This window comes from Macrotis lagotis, chromosome 5, assembly GCF_037893015.1.
Source record: "Macrotis lagotis isolate mMagLag1 chromosome 5, bilby.v1.9.chrom.fasta, whole genome shotgun sequence".
In the NCBI taxonomy this organism is placed as follows: Eukaryota; Metazoa; Chordata; class Mammalia; order Peramelemorphia; family Peramelidae; genus Macrotis; species Macrotis lagotis.
The window spans coordinates 174,949,107-174,970,124 of record NC_133662.1 but is presented as its reverse complement, the minus strand read 5'-3'; the positions used below and the strand labels follow the sequence as shown (position 1 = coordinate 174,970,124).

Here is a 21,018-nt window from a genome sequence, read left to right as displayed (position 1 = left end):
AGACTAACAGCATTAGGATTTCTCAAATCAATTTTTTATGTACCAGTTATGTCCAAATAATTCTATATCAATATATTAGTCTCCCTTATATAAAAAAAAAGGTTAAATAAAAGCATCTCACTCAGAGATATCTAACAACATATACAACATTCTGTGCTCATAAAGTTCTCTTTATCAAAAAGACCGTTTGGGGTATGAGGGGCAGAGGTAACAAGCATTTACTAAACAGTGCCATATTCCAGGGCACCATCCTAAACACCTGATGAGGGTTATAGCATTTGAGCCTTTGTTCTAAGGGGAGGAAAGGGTATCATATCAGTTCCCTGAAATCAAAATTGAATCCTAACGTCTTTGTGTCTAGTAATTGATTTTTATCCCCATCAATAGGGGAGACATTTTTAAAATGCTCTGACATTTTACTAATGCACAAAAGATCCTCTAACTGCTTTTCAAAGGAGTTATCTAATTATTCTTACTAAAGCGACAAGAGATTAAAATGCATACTATCAAAATAATGACAACCAGCAAAAGGACTACCCTCTAAATTTAGCCCATCAGTATCTGAATGTATTGTACAAATATTGTAATTAGACAATGAGCTGGTCCCAGAATTAAACAGGCCTAGAAAATCAGGTAGGATTTCATTTTAGAGACCAAACAATGCTTTGTACTATCTGAAGCTACTCACTGGCTTCTCATTTTAGGACCATTTATACCACATGGTGACAAAACATTAAACAGCACCACTGTAAAAGAATGAAAACTCACCGTTATAATGTAAAAACCCTTCATCTAAGTCCTATTCCAATGTCTCCCAACATTATGGAGACAAGTCTGTCTTTTCATAAGTTTAGTTACCATCCTTTGTTCTTGAAGGGGAGCAAAACAACCTCACCGTTAGAAACAAGTCTCAAATGTATCCAGTTGTGGTTGATTAGAGCTCAGAACCAATGTGAACAACCATGTGATCACTGGGACTGGGTTTGCTAAACTTGTGCATCTCACATGTCCTATGAGCCGCACTTCCTCAGGGAGCACAGCAATCTTTCTGAGAAGGGCACACCATGCAAGCTGGTCATGTGCCAGTGTCTTCCATATCACACATTCAATCCAAACCAAAGTTCTTCAGGGAGAGTAACTTTTCATAAGTTATGTTAAATCTACAATGTAGAAAGGCTTAAGTAAAATAAAGTTTTAAGTAAAGTGAAAAAACTCTGCAATCTGAGTCTCAAGCCAGTTTAATGGAAAAATGCTCATCACTAGTGGTTTATACTGTAAGTAGCAAATTATTTGGTCATGGAGATCTTAAGAAAAAATTTAAGTGACCCTCAGTCCTGTGAAATCCCTGTCTGTTCCCCCAACTACAGAAGCAAAGAACAGTTTGAACAGCAAGGTGGCACACTTGATAGAGTACTGGCCTTGGAGTTCTGAGGATCTGGGTTCAAATGTGACCTTGGGCAAGTCTCTTAATCCCAATTGCCTACAAAAAAAATTTCAATTTTTTTACCATTTAAAAATATTATTCGTTCTATTAGACATCTCTGTCAGCTAATACATTGTTGGTGGAGTTGTGAACTCATCCAACCTTTCTGGAGAGCAATTTGGAATTCCACCCAAAAGACAACAAAAATGTGCATACCCAAAAGACAACAAAAATGTGCATAGCAATAGGACTACTGGGTCTATACCCTGAAGAGATTATGAGAAAAGATAAAAACATCACCTGTACAAAAATCTTCATAGCAGCCCCATTTGTGGTGGCAAAGAACTGGAAATCAAGTAAGTGTCCTTCAACTGGGGAATGGCTTAACAAACTGGGGTATATGTATGTCATCGAACACTGCTGTTCTATTAGAAACCAGGAGGGATGGGAATTCGGGGAAACATGGAAGGATTTGCATGAACTGATGCAGAGCAAGAAGAGCAGAATTCGAAAAACACTGTACACCCTAACAAGCAACATGGTGGTAATGATCAACCTTAATGAATTTGCTCATACCAACAGGGCAACAATCAGGGACAATTCCGGGATATCTGCAATGGAGAATGCCATCTGTATCCTGAGAAGGAATTGTGGAGTTTGAACAAAGACAAAAGACTTTAAATGTACCTTTAATTTAAAAAAAAAAATTGTCATAGTATCAGATAAAGCAGAATTATATAATAAATATTTCTTTCTAAAAGCTATGATTTCTCTCTCATCGCATTCAACTTAGATCAATGTATACTACGACAATGATGTAAATATGAGAATGATGTAAAAAGGCAGGGCGGGGTGGAGGGAAACAAGATTGGGAAAACTGTAAAACTCAAATAAAACCTTTCTAAAATAAAAAAAGACATCTCTGTCAGGATCAATTATATATGCAGTTACTGGTCCAACAATGCACCACAGATATACTACTTCAAAATCAATAAATTTTGTTTGTTGAATTAAAATAACATTTGGTTTAGTAATAACTGATAATAGAAATGATCATAATTCATGTTCACATAGCACATAAAGCTTAAACTTTTACATCTATCTCAAAACAATCACCTATAAAACCTAAATGAAAGGCCTCATGCATTGGGTAGAACCTTTGTGGAATCATTAAAAGCAGTAGCTGGTTCACAACATCTCATTTCCCACCTGGCTAAATCCTTTAGTATTTCTCTGACCTTTTCATTCTCCCACAATGTCAGGTACATTCCTCAGGTTTTCAGCTTCCTTTTGTGTGTTGGGTGCATTTGTCAAATTTTAAGCTCCTTGAGGATGGGATCTCCGCAGTTTTTCTTGACAAGATACCATTCAGTTGTTTTTTTTTTTAAATCTTGGTTTTCTGTTTCAACCACAATTCTCTAGTAATAACGTATTACCAAAATGATCTCTCAAAGTATAGGCTTTCAGCTAGCCCAATAATTCTTTTTATTTGCATTTATTTATGTCACATTACAATAGGCGTGTTGTAAAAGTAAAGATGATTCCCCCACACACACAAAGATAGTGAAAACTCAAGAAAAATAAAGAGAAAAAATTGTACCTGGGAAGGATCACATTCTTTAAAATTAGAGAAGTTAAGAGCAGCTAGATGGGGCAGCTAGGTGGCGCAGTGGTGGCCCTGGAGTCAGGAGTACCTGAATTCAAATCCAGCCTCAGACACTTAATAATTACCTAGCTGTGTGGCCTTGGCCAAGCCACTTAACCCCAATTAACTTGCAAAAAAAACTTAAAAAAAAAAAGAACAGCTAGATGGCGGAGTAGATAGAGCACTAGACCTTAAGTCAGAAAGACCTGAGTTCAAAGTCAGCCTCAGGCACTTAATAACTGCCTAGCTGTGTGACCTTGGGCAAGTCACTCAACTCCATTGCCTTAAATATATAGGATTAAAAAAAAACTCTACTACTAGAATTAGAGAAGTTGCTCCAGTATTTTTCCCCTTATTTGCTAGTACTAGCTATATTTCCCTCCATCCTATTCATCCTTACCCCCATTTATTCTATTCTCTGTTGTATCTGATTATTCTTTACCACAATCTTCCCCCCTTCTATCACCTGTACCCCCTCCCCACCCCTGTCCCTTTTCTCCCATCCCCTTCCTTTCCTTTTTTCCTCTAGGGTAAGATAAGATTTCTATACCCTATTGTATGTGGATCTCTAAGTCACTGCCAAGAATGAAATTCACTTATTCCCACCCTTCCCCCCCTTCCACTCCATTGCAAAAACTTTTTTCTTGCCCATTATACCTCTCCTTTTCTTTTCTTCCAGTACATTACTTTCTTACTCATTAACTCCATTTTTATAATGTATTTTACCTTCATATTCAGCTCCCTCCTGTGCCATGTCTATGTATGTTCCTTCTAACTGCCCTAAATAAAAAGGTCCATATAATCTTCCCATGAAAGAATATAAGCAGTTCAACATTATTAAGTCCACTCTCTTTATGCTTCACGTGAGTCCTGTAATGAAAATCAATCTTTCTGTTCAGCTAGAGTCATTGCAACAGAAAAGTTTGAAAGTCCCCTATTCCCTATTTCATTCAATATCCATCTTTTCCCCTGAAAAATGCTGTCCATTTTTGCTGAGTAGTTGATTCTCAGTTATAAACCAAGATATTTTACCTTCTGGAATATCATATTCCAAGTCCTACAAGCCCTTAAATGTAGAAGCTGCTAAACCTTGTGGTATCCCAGATGGAGCTCCAAAATATTTGAATTGTTTCTTTCGGGCTGCATATAATATTTTTTCTTTGACTTGGGAATTCTGGAATTTGGCTATAATATTCCTCAGAATTTCTTTTAGGATCTCTTTCATTTCCATTTTATCCACTTCCTCTCTGATATCAGGGCAATTTTCCTGAAGAATTTCTTTAAAAACTTTCGTATTTCTTTTTCCATCTGGACAATTCTGCTTTTTAAGACATTCTCCAGAGCTAAGGTGGTGACAGGAGAGGATCCTCTCTTAGATGCTCTTTCTCTGTCTGATATTATCAAACTTATAAAATAAGGACTCCAACTGAATTTTCGAGAGAGTCGGAATCCACAGAGGAATCCAGTGAGGCAATTCTCCTGCCCAAGGTAACCTGGAAAAGAGTGGAAAGGCTCTGCTCCACATGGTTAGAGGGGTGGCCCACCAGAGTGAAGGAACTTCAGCTTCCTGGAGGCAGCCCCAGGGCACTGGGAGCCATGACTTATTGCATGAGGCAGTTTCCTGAACTATACCCTGAGGAGCACCGGGCACAACTTGGGTGATCAGTGGGGGGACCTCTGCCAGAGCGAGCATGTGAAGCCCAGCCCTCAGGACACTCAATGAGCAGCATGGCCTTGGCAGCTCAGATATAGGAACTGGAAATAGGTGGAGCTGGTAAGCAGGAGTCCCCAGGCGTAAATGCTGAGCCTAGGTAGGGGAGTGAAGAGAGAGAGACCCTGTCCTCTGCCCCTGGAACAGGACTCTGGGGTTCTGACCACATTCAGATCCTGATCACAGTCTAGGCCCCTCCCCATAGAACAGCAGGGCCCCCTCCACCTCAGCCCCATAGTAGAGAGGCGCACTTATGGTCATTCACAGACAAGGAGGGAGGACAGATCCTTGTGGGGGTTCACAAAAGCTCAGGAAGCACCCCAAAACCAGGCTCAGGCTGGGAAAATGAGTAAGCAGAGAAAAAAGAGGAACACCATTGAGAAATACTTTGCCTGTGATCCCAAGAAGGATCAAAACACTCAATCTGAAGATGAGGAGATACAAGCTCCTGCAACTATAGACTCCAAGAAAAACAGAAACTGGGCTCAGGCAATGACAGGGCTCAAAAAAGACTTTGAAAATCAAGTGAAGGAGATAGAGGAAAAATTGGGTAAAGAAATGAGAGAAATGCAGAAAAAACATGAAAATGAAGTCAGCAGCTTAGTCAAGGAAATCCAAAAAAATGCTGAAGAAAAATAACATGTTAAAAAACAGCATAGGTCAAATGAATAAAACAGTTCAAAAAGTTATTGAGAAGAATGCTTTAAAAAGCAGAATTGGCCAGATGTAAAAGGAGATAAGAAAGCTCTCTGAGGAAAACAAATCCTTAAGACAAAGAATAGAACTCAGGGAGACTGCTGATTTTACGAGAAATCAGGACTCAATACTTCAAAACCAAAAGAATGAAAAATTAGAAGAAAATGTGAAACATCTCACTGAAAAAAACAACTGATCTGGAAAACAGATTTAGGAAAGATAATTTTAAAATTATTAGAATACCTGAAAGTCATGACCAGGAAAAGAGCCTTGACATCATTTTCAAAGAATTATTATAAGAAAATTGCCCTGATATCCTAGAAGCAGAGGGCAAAATAGAAATGGAGAGAATACACCAATCTCCCCAAGAAAGACGGGGACGGGGGAAAGGGGGGGATGTGAGTGATGAAGGAGAGGATAGACTGTAGAGGGAGTGGTCATTTTCTTTTTTACTTCTTGCAAGGGGCTGGGATTGGATGACCTGTCTGGGACCATAGGGCTGGGTAGATGCTGGGCCTATAAGGGCGGTATGTGGGCTTGGGGCCTCTTGGCCCCAGAGCCGGGGATCTGTCTCATATGCCACTCAGCTACCCTACAGCACATTTAAGAAGAGGGACAGAATAAAAGGAGAGAGAAAATATAGTACGTGGTAGTAGAAAAGTACAAATGGAGGGAGTTGCAATCAGCAATGGCAATGGTGGAAAAATATGGAAGTAGCTTTTGTGATGGACTTACCATAAAGAATGTGATCCACCCATGACAGAGCTGGAGGTGTTGGAACATAGACTGAAGCATTTTTATTATTTTTTGTTGGGGGGGGGGGGTTGCAGGGCAAATGGGACTGGGTGGCTTACCTGGGGTCACACAGCTGGATGATTGTTGGGTGTCTGAGGCCAGATTTGGACCCAGGTGCTCCTGGCACCAGGGCTGGTACTCTGTCTGCTGTGCCACCTGGCCATCCCTACTATTATTAGTATTATTTTATTTTATCTTGGGTCTTTTTTTTGGGGGGGGGTTGCAGGGCAATGGGTTTGGGGTGGCTTGCCCAGGGTCACACAGCTGGGTGATTGTTGTTTGTCTGGGGTTGGATTTGGGCTCATGTACTACTGGCTCCAGGGCCAGTGCTCTGTCCACTGTGCCACCTGGCTGAAACTACTTTTTTTTAATTTTTTTATCTTTCCTTTATCGCTCATGCAGGTCTATACTTTTTTTGGGGGGGTATTATGTTTACTGTTAAACAAGAATGTTTTAGTAATGTATAAAAAACATCATTTGTATAAAATAAAAATAAAAAGTAAAAAAAAAAGACGTTCTCCTCACTGACCTTTTAAACTGGTTCTTCCATTTGATCTAAACTGGTTTTTCAGATGTTATTTTCTTCAGAATTGTTTTGCTTCTCCATTAAGCTGCACTGTTCTCATTTCTATTTCCAATTTTTCCTTTACCTGCCTTACTTGCTTTTCAAAATTTCAAAGCTCTTCCATACCCTGAGACCAAGTCATATTTTTCTTGGAGACTTTGGATACAGAAGCCTTGTCTTTGTCATCTGTGTAATTGTGTGTATTTTGATCCACTGGGATCAAAATAATTGTCTTTGGCCAGATTCTTTTTCTTCTGTTTGCTCATTTCCCCAGACTATGGCCAGATTTTCACCTTTTTAACCTTTTTGAGGTCTTACAAGAGGCTCTGACTGCTCTCCTGGCCTGTGCTCTGGTCTGTGGAAGACCACAAACACTCCCCTCTGCCCTGAAGCTATGAGGAGGGTCCCTGCTCCACTATAGCAGTATGAGGCCCAGACCTTGACCTGGTTTTGAATATGGGCAAAGCAGAGTCTTGTACCAGCAATAGTGGAGAAACCTCTGTAATCTCCTCCGACCCCCTTACCTTCTGTGGGTTGAACATTCTGGAAGTAGGAAACTGTGCCTGCTACAGGTTTGCACTGGCCTGGGCTCCAAGCTCACTCTGGCCGAGTTTACCTGCTGACCTTCCAAGTTGTCCTTGGTGATCCCTGAGCTGAGAGGTCTGGAAACCTCCTTGATGCCATGCATCCAAGCACCCCGAGGGACCCAGATGTTCTGCAGGCTATTCCTGGAAGACTGCACACCCATGCAGCACAGCCTTTTCCCTTTCCCACCCCAGTGGTCCAGACCCTTCCCACAGGTCTTCAAAGTTGTCCTGGGTCACAAAATTGTGTTTCTCTGGGTTCTGCGACTCTAGAACTAGAGTTATTTGGAGTGGTCTGAGGGAGAGCTTCTGTATCCACTCCGCCATCTTGGTTCCACCTACTCCAATAATTCTTAAATTTTATCTCCTGGACCTATGGTCCAAATCAACTGTTCTTCTAATGTGGCATTTTCCATTTTCTTCTATTCTTTCATTCTTTTGATTTTAACTGATTCTTGATCGTAGCTTTCATTTGCCCAATTTAAAATTTGAAGTAGTTTTTGTACCTCCTTTTCCATTTGGCCAATTCTACATTTTTAAAGGAATTTTCTTTTCCAACTTGTGTTACTTTTACCAAAGGGTTGACTTTTTCATGATTCTCTTATAGAACTCCCAGTTTTTCTTCTCTCTTATTTGATTGGTACACTCTACTTTGAGCTTTTTCCCAAGAGGAATTCTAGGTCAATTCATGTTTTTCTTTTGAGGCTTTGTAGGTATTTTGATATTGTTGTCCTCTTCTGTTGCCATAGTAATTTCCTATGGTCAGAACATTTAATGAGTTTTTTTTTAGCTCATTTTCCAGTCTATTTTATGACTTGTAAAATTGAGTTCTGCCCCTGGGATACAAGAGACACTGTTCCAAGCTTTTTGAGGCAGGGGTCAGTGACCTTGTCACTGGCTTTCTGCTCTGGATCTCTAAAGAGTCTGACAGACTACCTATTGTGCTGGGATCACCTAACCTAGTCTAGCTGGCTATACTAGGACTCTGGGACCTGCCAGATCTGACCACTAATCTGCTTCATGGAGGTAAAAGGCCTCATAGCTGACCTGCTGTGCCACTGCCTTGCTGAACTGGGACCATAGGGCTTTGTTACTTGATCTGTGTTGAGCTGCTGGCTTGCCCTTACACTGCCCATGCTGGGCTGTGCTGTGCTCTTCATTACCAAAGTGAGACAGAGTTTTCCTGCAATTCTTCTAAGCTATTTTGAGCTAGCAAATTCTTTCACCCACCCTTTCATGGGTTCTGTTGCTCCAGAATTCATTTTGAGTCATGATTTGAAGCTTTTTGTAAGGGAAATTAGGGAAAGCTCAAGGAATTCCCTGCCATTTTTCTCTTTCATCTTGATTCTATCCCTAAGGCCAATTACTTTTTAGGAATTTAACAGGTTCTTACAAGTAATCATTGGTAGTAGTTATCTAACTTCAAATTTCATACTCTACCTAGTCTGTAAGACATGGTTGAGAAGAAATGAATAGTAGTATTCCTATCCTCTAAAAACAGAATTGTCAACTATATAGTTGAGACTATCTCTGTACAGCTACAAATCCATAAGAAACCATATAAAAATTAAGGCACAGTTTAACAACAAAATATTTTGGTAATATTTTATATTTTTCTTATATTCTTCTATGGAAAATTTACTTTTGCTTATTTAATTATCCAATGAGAAATTCAATTATTCTCTAAAGTATGTTGTTTTTAAAATAGTCATTTTCAAACCTTCTTTAATATTTAATACTAATATAAAAATATTATTTACTGACTTAAAACCATTCATTTGTAAGGGTTCTACAATGCTTGATGAAATATTGAAATAATTTTCTAATGTATCTTCTTGTTCAGTCTTGTTCATATCCAATTCTTTGTGACCCCAAGGTCCCTCCACTATCTGCCCAAGTTTGTTTTTTGCATTGCACTAACCATTTTATCCTCTGCCATCTCCTTTAATTTTTGCCTTCAATTTTTCCCCAACACCAGGGATTTTTCCAATAAATCCTATCTTTTCATTAAGTGGCCAATTGAGTTTCAGCTTCAATATTTGTCCTTCCAATGAATACTCTCAATTTATGTTTTGACTGATTTCCTTGCCTTGCTTCAGTACCACAATTCAAAAGCACAGATTTTATGGCACTCAGCTGAAAAAATCATAGCTTTGACTGTGGTCAGCAAGATAACAGCTCTGCTTTTTAGTCCAAATTTGCAAGTTTCCTTCTAAAGAGCAAGTACCTCTTAATGTCATGACCATAGTCACTATCTGCAGTTATCTTTAAGAGCAAAAATATAAAATCTGACACTCCTTCCATTTCTTCTATTTGCCGGGAAGTGATGGGATCAGCTGCCAACATTTTTTGATATTAACCTTCAAGCCACCTTTTACACTCTCCTCTTTATGCTTATCAAAAGTTTCTTGTCTTCATTTTCTGCCACCCTACAGTGGTACTGTATACTTGTTGTTTCTCCTGGCAACCTTAATTCCAGCTTTTGGTTTGTACAATCAGGCATTTCACATGATGTACTCTGTATGTAAATTATTAGATGACAACATATTGTCTTGTCACATATCTTTTCCAATCTTGGTTCACATAAAAGTTCGGCAGAAGACAAGTAAAACGACCATCTCTTAGAAGGCTTATTGGGATCCACTCACAGGCTTTAGTGTAGTTCATGAAGGAAAACTTTTTCTGGAAGTAGTAGATGTTTTTCTCTAACACCCTTGCAAATAATGAAAACTTGGGTCTCTAGTTCTACCTCTTCAGAAGCCAGCCTGAACTTTTGCTAATTCTCAGTATACATAATGCTGAAGCCTAGATCGCAGAATCTTATGCTCCATTATTTCCTATGTAAAATGAACACAAGAGTTAGGTAATTTGAACATTCTTCACTTTGTAATTGTCCTTTAGGATTGGGATGTAAATTGATCCTTTTCAATCTAGTGGTCCCTGTTAAGTTTATCAAATTTGCTTGCCTATTGGTTGCAACACTTTTATTAGCATCATCTTTTAGGATTTTAAATAGCTCAATTGGAACTCTCCTAGTGTGACTGTGATCAATGCTTCTTAAGATTCACTTGACTTATTCTCCAGGAAGTCTGCTTTAGATCATTAACCATTCCAGCTTATTAGTGATGCTAAGATCTATAGTTTTTATATATCAAGTTCTGTATATTTTTGCCTCTTTAACCTTTTTTTACTTCTGTTAAATCCCTACTGTTTTTGTCATCATGACCATTTTTTTGCATGAAACATTCTCTTAATAACTCGTGATCCCTAAGTTTTCCTATTCTATGTTTTCTTCTATTTCTCTGTATTCCTCATGAAGAAGAAAAGTCTTATTCCTCCTTGGTATTCTTTGGAATTCTGCATTCAGTTGGGTATTCCCTTTCACTTTCATTCTTTCCTCAGCTATTTGTATAGCTTCATCATAAAACCACCTTGCTTTCCTGTTCTTACTCTTTGAAATGTTCTTTGTTGCTGCCTCCTGTCCAGAGTTCTTTAGGCATTCTATCTACCAGATCTAGTCCCTTCTAAACACCACTTCCATTTCACTTTCATAAGAGATGTTAATATAGTCTAATAATTTTTCCCTGAAATATGTTATTTTAACAGAGCTTCTCTACCTTTGACTGAAAAGTGATCTGATTTTGATATTGATCATCTGGTAACATAACCTTCTGAGTTCTTTGTCAAGATTACTTGACAAAACTCTTGTTTTGCCCTGCTTCATTTTATATTCCAAAGCCTCTTCTAAGAATAGCATTCCAATTTCTCTACAATGAATGTGATAGCTTACTTTGATGTAATTTCTAGAAGATATCGTAGGTCTCCATAAAACTGATCAACTTTGGCCTCTTTGGCATCAGTGTTTAGAGAACATACTTTTATCACTGTGATGTTGAATGCCTACCTTGGATGTAAAGAGCTATCGTTATGTCTAGGAATTTACCCAGATTGCTATAATAGTCTGAAGCATGCAAAATTTGCTACTTCTTAAAGATACCCTAATAATTTTGTGTCTCAGAGGAGTGAGCAATAGTAGCCTAAAAAATACTATATTTTATAATTCATTTTTATCAAAAATGCTTTAGTTTCCATGTAATTTTGTTTAGGGATGGGAATCCATGGATATGGTCTGATTTGTATACCTTGAATCAATATAAGTCTTCAATCTAAACTTTGAAAAAAGTATGTCAAATAGTTTACTTCATCTATAAAATAAAAGCAATGTTTTGAAACCTATATGGAAATGAGAAAGATAAAAAAAAAGTAATGTAAAAACATAAACCTGAATTTCATACTAGATTTTTAAAAACAGAAAAACAGTTCAATGGAAGAGACTAGATAAGAAACAATCAAAATCGATAACCCAGCGTTCAAAAAAGTCAGGGTTCAAAAGGCATGAACAAATAGTTTTCAAAAGAACTACAAAGTATAAATATATGAAATAATGCTCCTGACAGAGATGACAAAAAGAGAATAATAATCAATATTGGAAGGAGTGTGAAAAGACACATGAAAACACTATTAGTGGCACAGTGAGTTGATTCAACCATTCTGAACTATGCAAAGGAAGTGAGTAAAATAGCCATATCCTGTGATCCAAAGATTTTGATACTAAGCAAATATATAGAAAGTGAATAATAAAATTACACAATAAAACATAATCATGATAAAATACTAGACATATACATGTAAGTATTGATAGCTTAATTTTAAAGTAGCATAGAATGGGGAAATGACTAAAAAATTTTGGTACATGAACATAATCACTGACTAGGAATGTGATAAATATGGAGAAGCAAGATACAACATGCCTTGACCAAGGCAGTCAAGAGCAGATATAAATAGTAAGAATAATAATATCTAGCATTTACATAGCATTTAAAGTTTTCAAAATAGTTTACAAATATGGTCTCATTAATCTTCACAACAACCTGGAACATAATGCTATTATTATTCCCATTTTACAGATGAGGACAATAAGCACAGAGTTCAAGTGTTTTACCAAGAGTGACTCAGCTATTACTCAACATGTGATAAAAGTATTTAGAAGTATTCAAGTCTTCTTTAAGCCAACATTAATACATAATGCTGAATATTTAATAATTGCTGATTATTACTGATTAATTTCTGGATGATCTTGTAAACTCTGCCTATAAATTCCTCAAATCATACTAAGAAATAAGATAGCATTACCTTTGCTATGCTACAAGAAAAAACAAAACAAACCAAAAAAAGATGAGCGGATAAATGTGTCAAGAAATCAAGAATTAGTTATCATGATAATAATTTGTTTTTCACAAGAGTCTTAGGATCATAGAATTTAGAACTAATCATTTTATCCAACTCCACATTTCACAAAAGTGAACAAAGATACAAAAAGACTAAATAACTTCACCAAGGTCATATGAATAGCATACTTCAGAGTTGATTAGATATACTGTTAGGCATTTAGGACAGCCAGGAAGTATATTAGGATAAAGTGCCAGGACTTTCATTAAGACAACCTAAGTTCAAATCCAACTTCTCATACTTACTAGTTGTGTGACCCTGGGTAAGTCATTTAACCCTGTTTACCTCAGTTTCCTCATTTGTTAAATGTGCTGGAGAAGGAAATGGCAAACCACTCCAGTATCTTTGCCAAAAAAAAAACAATTAAAAAATAAGAAGATACACTGTCAGTTAACAGAACATTATTATCCTGTATAATCCTTTTTTTTACAAATGGCACAAATGATAATCTAAAGAGTATATTGTCATTCTGAACAAGATTTCAGTCAACAGAACATTATTATCATCCTGTATTCTGTAATCCTTTTTTTTACAAATGGCACAAATGATAATCTAAAGAGTATACTGTCATTCTGAACAAGATTATTTCTGATCAAATTCATCATTTCATTTTATATACATTATAATCAAATTTATTTCATTTACAATGAATTCATTTACCATGTTCCTGTAGACAGAAACAATTAGTTCAAAGTCCTCCCTTGGCCTATTTTTTTAAAATAATCTAAAAGGAGGGGGCTGAATCTTACCCTAAGAGAAAAGATATGGAAATATAACCAGTCTTCTTTCACTGGGGGTGGAAAGAAGAAGAAAGTCATCAGATGGAATGGAATGCTGCCTATCCTGTCTAATATAATGGCTGTGACAATGCTCAACTTTTGTTGAAGATATTACTAGAGAAGATTCACTAGTCAGTAAAGTAAGAGACATTCAACAAAGACTAATGTAAAAACAAAAGGCATCAGTAAAAAGTTTAAAAATAAACAAAAACTAAAGAGCACTAAGACTGGGTCAGCTAGGTGGCAAAGTGGATAGAGCACAGACCCTGGAGTAAGGAGGACCTAAATTCAAATCCAGCCTCAGACATAATTATCTAGCTGTGTGACCTTGGGCAAGTCACTTAATCCCACTGCCTTGCAAAAAAAATTACCAAAAAAATAACACTAAGATCTCTTCCAATTCTAAAATCTATTCCTATAGAATTAATTAGGCAATTAGGCAAAATATCCTCATAATGTAAAAGCAATTTTAGATTTCAAGGGAAAAAAACTATTCTTATAGGAAGACAAGCATATAGTTTAAGCATTTCTTTTGATATGCTTTATTTTAGTTTTCCAAGGTTACATGTAAAAAAAGGTTAACTAATATTAACACTAACATCCATTTAAAAAACTTTTTTGAGTTTTGAATTCTCTTCATTGAGAAAGTAAGTTATTTGATATAAACTAAATCATGCAAAACATTACCATAAGTCATGTTGTGAAAATAAAGATAGCACCCCCCCCAAAAAAAGAAACCTCAAGAAAAATGAAAATAAAGTCAAAAAGCATGTCTCTGGGGATGGATAGTATTCTTTATCCTATGTTCTTCAGAGTTATCCTGGGTCACAGCATTGCTGAAAAAAAGTTATTCACAGCTGATCATTAATATTGCTGTTTCATTATACATAGTATATTTCCTATTGTATCTGCTTATGTTAAGTCCCTCCAGGTTTTACTGAGAGCATCCTATTCAACATTTCTTATAGTGGAATAGCATTCTATCTTAATCACATTCTACAATTTGTTCAGTCATTCTCCAAATGATGGACACCTCTCAATTTCCAGTTCCTTGCCACCAAGAGCTACTATAAACATCCTTTATAAAGTCCCTGTATCATGAGCTCATAATTTTACATGTATTAAAGTCTTGAAATCTGTTTCAATGACAACATTATGTTCTTAACAGCTACTACTACGCACTCACAATGTAAGCATACAGTGTTGTGACTTAGATATAAGATGATGCTAATCTTCCAAACCTTAACAAGCAAATGAAAGGAAAGAATTCAAAAAGGAGAAGGAAATAACAGTATAAGTTAAAACTAGAATAATATACATTTAATACATAAGTAGGAAGGAGCCAGAAAACAAATGTGACTATCAGAAAGCATTAACCAGAATGGTTAAGAAGGCATCAAATTTTGTGATCATAATGATAATGGTATGTATCTTTAATACAATAGTAATTTTCAGACTTTTCTTTCCTCTAAAAAAAACTTCAAATAATCTACATATTTGAAATACAACATTTATTTTATTTATTAACTTAAACAGTTATACTTTTCAAATACTTCATTTAAAACATTAATCTGAATCGATACACTTTTAGGCTAGTGCTTATATTATATTAGATTCCATATTATATTCTTTTCATACAAAATAAATTCTACCTTAGAGACTCCCATTGCAGTAGAATATGCAGTGGATCCTGAGTCAGAGGACATGGGGTCAAATCCCAGCCCTGCAGGAAAAATCCAAGAAGGAAGACAGTGGTAAAACCCATGCCCTCAAAAGTGTCTACACAAACATACAAGTTCAGCCAATGAGAAAGATGAAGCAAGGGCGGCTAGGCAGTGGATAGCACTGGCCTTGGAGTCATGAGTACCTGGGTTCAAATCCAGTCTCAGACACTTAATAATAATCTAGCTGTGTGGCCTTGGGCAACCCCATTTGCCTTGCAAAAACCTTAAAAAAAAAAAAGATGAAGCAGAATACCTACAGCAAGGAGATAAAACTGACCTCCACAGATATCACTGGGACTTAATGGATTTGTACAAGGATGGATGTATATAATTCAAAAGAAATAGGGTAATAGAATTGGTAAAAAGTGGAGGGGAAATTAGCATTAAGTCTACATTATGAAAATATACTCATGCAATGAAATGTCCTTCTCCCTTTCTCCTTCCCTCCATCCATCATCTCGTTCTCTCTCTCTCCCCCACACACATACATACTCACACACACACATACACAAATAAATGATAGTGACAATTTCTCTTTACCTTGGGGCTGAATGGAGAGAGGGAGAGAGTGCCAATTCTCCTTTAACCTTCTAAGTGTTTAGAGAAAAGAACAAACTGGACAAAGGGATGCCACCAAAAATTCACTTGTTAATTTAGATGTTAAAAAGATACGCATAAAAGCACAAAAGATGAACACAAGGGCAGGTAAGAAAGACTAAATGGAAGAGTGTGGTATAATCCAATAAAAATGTTATATGTACACACCTCAGACAATTGAATAGAGGCAAGCTTTCACTCATTTCCTGAAGCAGAAACTTAAAAACAACACTGGACCAAACAGCAATCAAGAAATCCAATAGGAAACTACTTAAATTTAAATTAATTTTAACCAGACCAGAACAGCCCAGTAAGTTAGTCTAAAATCTATGGGCAACAGAAAAAAAAAGACTTTCCAGAAAACCAGTGCCACTGCAAGCCAACTAGACAGAAACCTCATAGGCTCACAGATGGGCCAGAGACATACTACATGCAAAGTTCTATACCAAAAAGTTTCAAATCTGGGCAAAGCTTTAAGATCAGGACACCACAGGATGGGTGCCAAAGAAAAACATGAACATTCAGTATTCTGAATTTCATAGGGGGGAAGAAACATGTTTTAAAACCTTCCAGTCAGACACTTAATAATTACCTAGCTGTGTGGCCTTGGGCAAGCCACTTAACCCCGTTTGCCATGCAAAAACCTAAAAAACCTAAAAAAAAAAACAAAAAAAAAAACCTTCCAGTCTCCCAACTACCTAAGTGGTCAAAAAAAGGAATCAAGGTAACCAAAAGTCTAAGCATAGTCAACCTCCTCACCCAAAAGTGCATCTGGGTGTCAAATTTATCCTTAGTAGAAAAACCTACTTTAACAACTTAAGTTAGGAGAAAAGAACATAAAGATACAAACCATTATAAGAAATTATCATAGAACCAACAATATTCAAAGTGTCCTATAGCAAAGGATACCACCCATTTGAATTGAGCTATCACAGAATGATGATGAGCTATAAGAATTATCTTTTTCAAACAGTCATTTTGAGGATTTTTTTCTTGATCATAATTATTTGTGACAAAGGTGTTTGTTTCTTTTAATGAGGTAAAATGAGGAGAGCTAGCAATAATAATGTACCCAAAAAAGAAAAGGAAAAAAAAAGGGCCACTGAAACTTTATAAAAGAAGAAACTAGGAAGATAAAGAACTCTGAAAGCAAGATGTTTAAATCAGTATATACTTTAAAGAAAGTTGTATAAATCGATATTAAGGTATGATCTCAGAAATGGAGTAATCTCTCAGGTAAAAGAATATGAATATTTTAGTCACTTCATAGTCATAATCCCAAATTATTTCCAAAACAATTAAAGCAATTCACATCAAAATCTAAAATGTACTTGTGTCTACCTAACTATAACTCCTCCTACACACAATTTTCGAACTTCTGTCATTTTTGCTAATTTGCTAGATGTTTCCATTTTTTCTATTTCTATATTTCCATTTTTCTTATTATGATGATTTGGTGTATTACTTAATATATGGGCCTCAAACTTGATAGTGCGTTAGAGGAATGTCTACCCCACCAAGTATGTAAAGACATCCCCTAGCAACATAAGGAGTTCCAATGGTCATGAAGGCAGATGAAGCAGGTGCTATGGAGCACTTAGAGCTTGGTCAGACATCACAAACACCAAGGTCATCCACTGCATCCCAGGTCATCACTAGTCATCTTCCATCTTGACTTTGTCCTTCTGCTACTGTACATCGATGACTCTGCAAGAGAGAGTGAGGCTGACGACTTTGTGTAATTTTGCCTCACAAATTCAATTCATGCTCAAACCAAGACATCATCCATCATGTCATGATGTTACTGGTCCTCTTCAATATCAAAGAATGAATGATGTTAATACTTAGGAATTCTTTTGAGAGAAGAGTTTGGTAAATATCTTTTGGCCAGTTATCTATTGAAAATGCTTTTGGTTTTACATATTTAAAAATACAACTATTTTTCAATGTTTATTTTGTTACTGACAACTCTGATCAAGTGATTATCTCAATTACCTTTACTGACTCCCTAGAATTTTTCCAAGTATACCAGCTATGGCAGCTAGATGGCAGAATGAACAAGAGTCTTGGGTTGGGGGACAGAAAGATTCAAGTTCAAATCTAACTACAAACAGTAACAAGTAACATCACTGTCTGCCTCAGTTTCCTCCGCTTTAAAAATGGAACATTAGTAGCACCTCCCTTGTGGAGTTGTCGTAAGCATCAAATGTAATACTGAAAAATTGCTTGGCCTAATGTCTGGCTCATAATGCATTCCATAGCAGTGCTTCTTCACTCCCTCTCCTTATACGGTAAGATCATCTGCAAACAGAAAAAATTGTATTAACTCTTTACCTATCTTGATAGCTTCAAATTCTTTCAACTGTCTTCATTATTGCCAGCATTTCATGAACTATTATCAAATAATAGTGGAGAGAACAGGCATTTTTGTTTTACTCCTTTATTTACTGGGAAAGTTTCTAGTGTATCTTCATTATATAAGATATTTGGTTTTGTTTTTAGGTAATTTTTATAATATTAAAAAAAATTCCTCAAAGCCTATACAGAGTGCTGTATCAAAAGCTTTCCCCACATCTATTGAAATAACTTTGCGGGTTTTAGATGCTTTTATTTTGTTTGTTTGTTTTTTAGGTTTTTTTGCAAGGCAAATGGGGTTAAGTGGGTTGCCCAAGGCCACACAGCTAGGTAATTATTAAGTGTCTGAGACCGGATTTGAACCCAGGTACTCATGACTCCAAGGCCAGTGCTTTATCCACTGTGCCACCTAGCTGCCCCGGATGCTTTTATTTTTAATGTAATTGTGCTGATTGTTTTCTAAATGTTAAATCATCCCTGAAATTAGACCAACTTGGTCAAAATGAGTAATTTCTTGTCATATTTTTTAGATAAATTTAAAATTTTTTAAATTATTCTAAAGTTGTTTTTTTTACCCTTCCCTGGTTTAGGTATGAGAAATACATTTGCCTCAAAAATGAATCTCATTGGGTGCTTTCTCAATTTTTGAAAATTTCTTATATAGTTATTATTTTTAAAACATTTAGAAGGATTCTCCTATAAATCCATCAAGACCAAGAGAACACTGTACACATTAACAGCAATACTGTGAGATGATCAATTGTGATGGACTTAGCTAAGGAGTTCAGTAATGAAGGACACTTCTAAAAGACCTGTGTTGAAAAATGTCATCCACACCCAGAGAAAAAACTTTGGAGTCTGAATGCAGATCAAAGCATACTATTTTCTCTTTTTAACACTTGTTTTATGCATGTTTCTTTCTCATGGTTTCTATATCCCTCTCAGTCTGATTCTTCTTACACATAATGACTAATATAGAAATGTTAAATATGATTGCATATACATAACCCATATTATTCGCTGTCATAGGGAGGGAGGTATAAAAATGTTAAACTCAGAATCTTACAAAAAATATTGAAAACTATGCATATAATTGGAAAAAATAAAATAATAAAAAAAAGAATTAGTGAATACACATACACACACATACACATACACAGTCCCTTTCTCCCAACTCTTGGTAGTTTCTTTGTAACTAGTACTATTTCCTTTTCTGAGATGGATGACTTAAGATTCCTTTTTGGTTTTCTATCAATTTGGGTATTTTATATTTTTCTTCTGGGTAGCCTTTCACTTCTATGTATTTGAATTATCAACCAGTTGTCTTTTCCATTGTTTCTTTGTTGAGACTTGTGAATTCAACTTTTTCTATTCTGGTAATTATTTCTGCTATGTAAATTTCTGCTTTCTTTTTTACAAATCAGGAACATCCTGCTGTAGTCCTATACTTTTTGGAGAATTCATACTGTCCTCTGCCTCATCCATTTTCTTTTGTCTCACAATATTTATTCATAGATCCCTAAACTCTTCCACTTGATCTAGACGCAATATTGCCTTTTGCTATGAACATCTTCGCAGTTGAATTTTTTTTTCCTGCTCAAATATTTCATGCTTTTTTGCTCTGTTTTCACCTACTGCTCATTTTCCAACTCTCTCCCTCCCAGATGGATATTCAAGGGATTGGATTACAAAGCACTGAGTCTCCTTCTATGTGGAATAAATCACAATTTGGATTCTGCCCCCAAGTGACTTCTGGCTAAAGATAGATGCCAGCCACTAGCCCTCTAATTTAGTGGAGTGCCGCATCACCACATTCGTAAGTATCCTAGCCTTGTTCTCTCTATTCCTCAGTTATCTAGATGAGCTTCACAGACCATAGCCATAGTTCTATCCCAGTCTCAGCAAATTTCTGCCATTTGGATATACTGGGAGTGGGCAGAAGTCAGGATGATGTGTTAGTTCTGTTTCTTCTAAGAATCTGGCTGAAAAGGTGAACAGAGAATAGTGGTTTCTTGTTTGTCTGCTTTGAGAAATATGTCTTCCTATCTCATTGAGCATGGCACCTCACAGATCCAATCCAACTACTGATCAATACAAGAATTTTGACTTATTTGTCTGACCTGAGTCAGTTCACCTATCCATAGGTAGTATAGTTTCTGCCCCAAAGGCTCACCATATTAGTGTTGGAACTTAATATACACACCCAATTGGTTAACTGACTGGTTAAACCCATTCTAAAATAAAAAAGTTCAGATGATCCACCAACATTGGCCTGCCTGGTAGCAGGGATTGCAGGCATGTGAAACTATGCCTGGGTTAAGGAAGATTTTTGAAAGATGAAGGGAAAGAACTAGGACATAGTAAAAGATTAAAGTATAAAGAAAGAAGAGGATGGTCAAAAGGCAATTTTCAGATAAAGAAATTAAAGTTATCTATAGACATATGAAAAAATGTTGATCATTATTGATTAGGGAAATGCAAATTAAAACAACTCTGAGGTACCCCTCACACCTAGCAGATTGACCAATATGACTAAAATGAAAAATGATCAATGTTAGGGGGATGTGAGAAAACTGGGACACTGATGCATTGTTGTGGAATTGTGAACTGATCCAACCTTTCTGGAGAATAATTTGGAATTATGCACAAAGGTCAATAAAAACTACATACTTTTAGATCCAGCAATAGCACTACCACATCCCCCCCCCAAAAAAAAAATCACAAAAAAGTATAAAAAAAAAACCCATACAGATAAAATTATTAATAACAGTTCTTTTTATAATAGAAAAGAATATAAAATTTAGGGCACTGTCCATCAATTGGGGAATGATTAAACAAACTGTGGTAGATGAATG

General features: G+C 36.4%; 1 protein-coding gene across 4 annotated transcripts in view; it reads right to left on the bottom strand.

Moving 5' to 3' along the window:
• TULP4 (TUB like protein 4) overlaps nucleotides 1-21,018 on the bottom strand; it is a 228,634-nt gene that overhangs the window by 145,544 nt on the left and 62,072 nt on the right. The gene's annotated exons all lie outside the window — the stretch shown is intronic.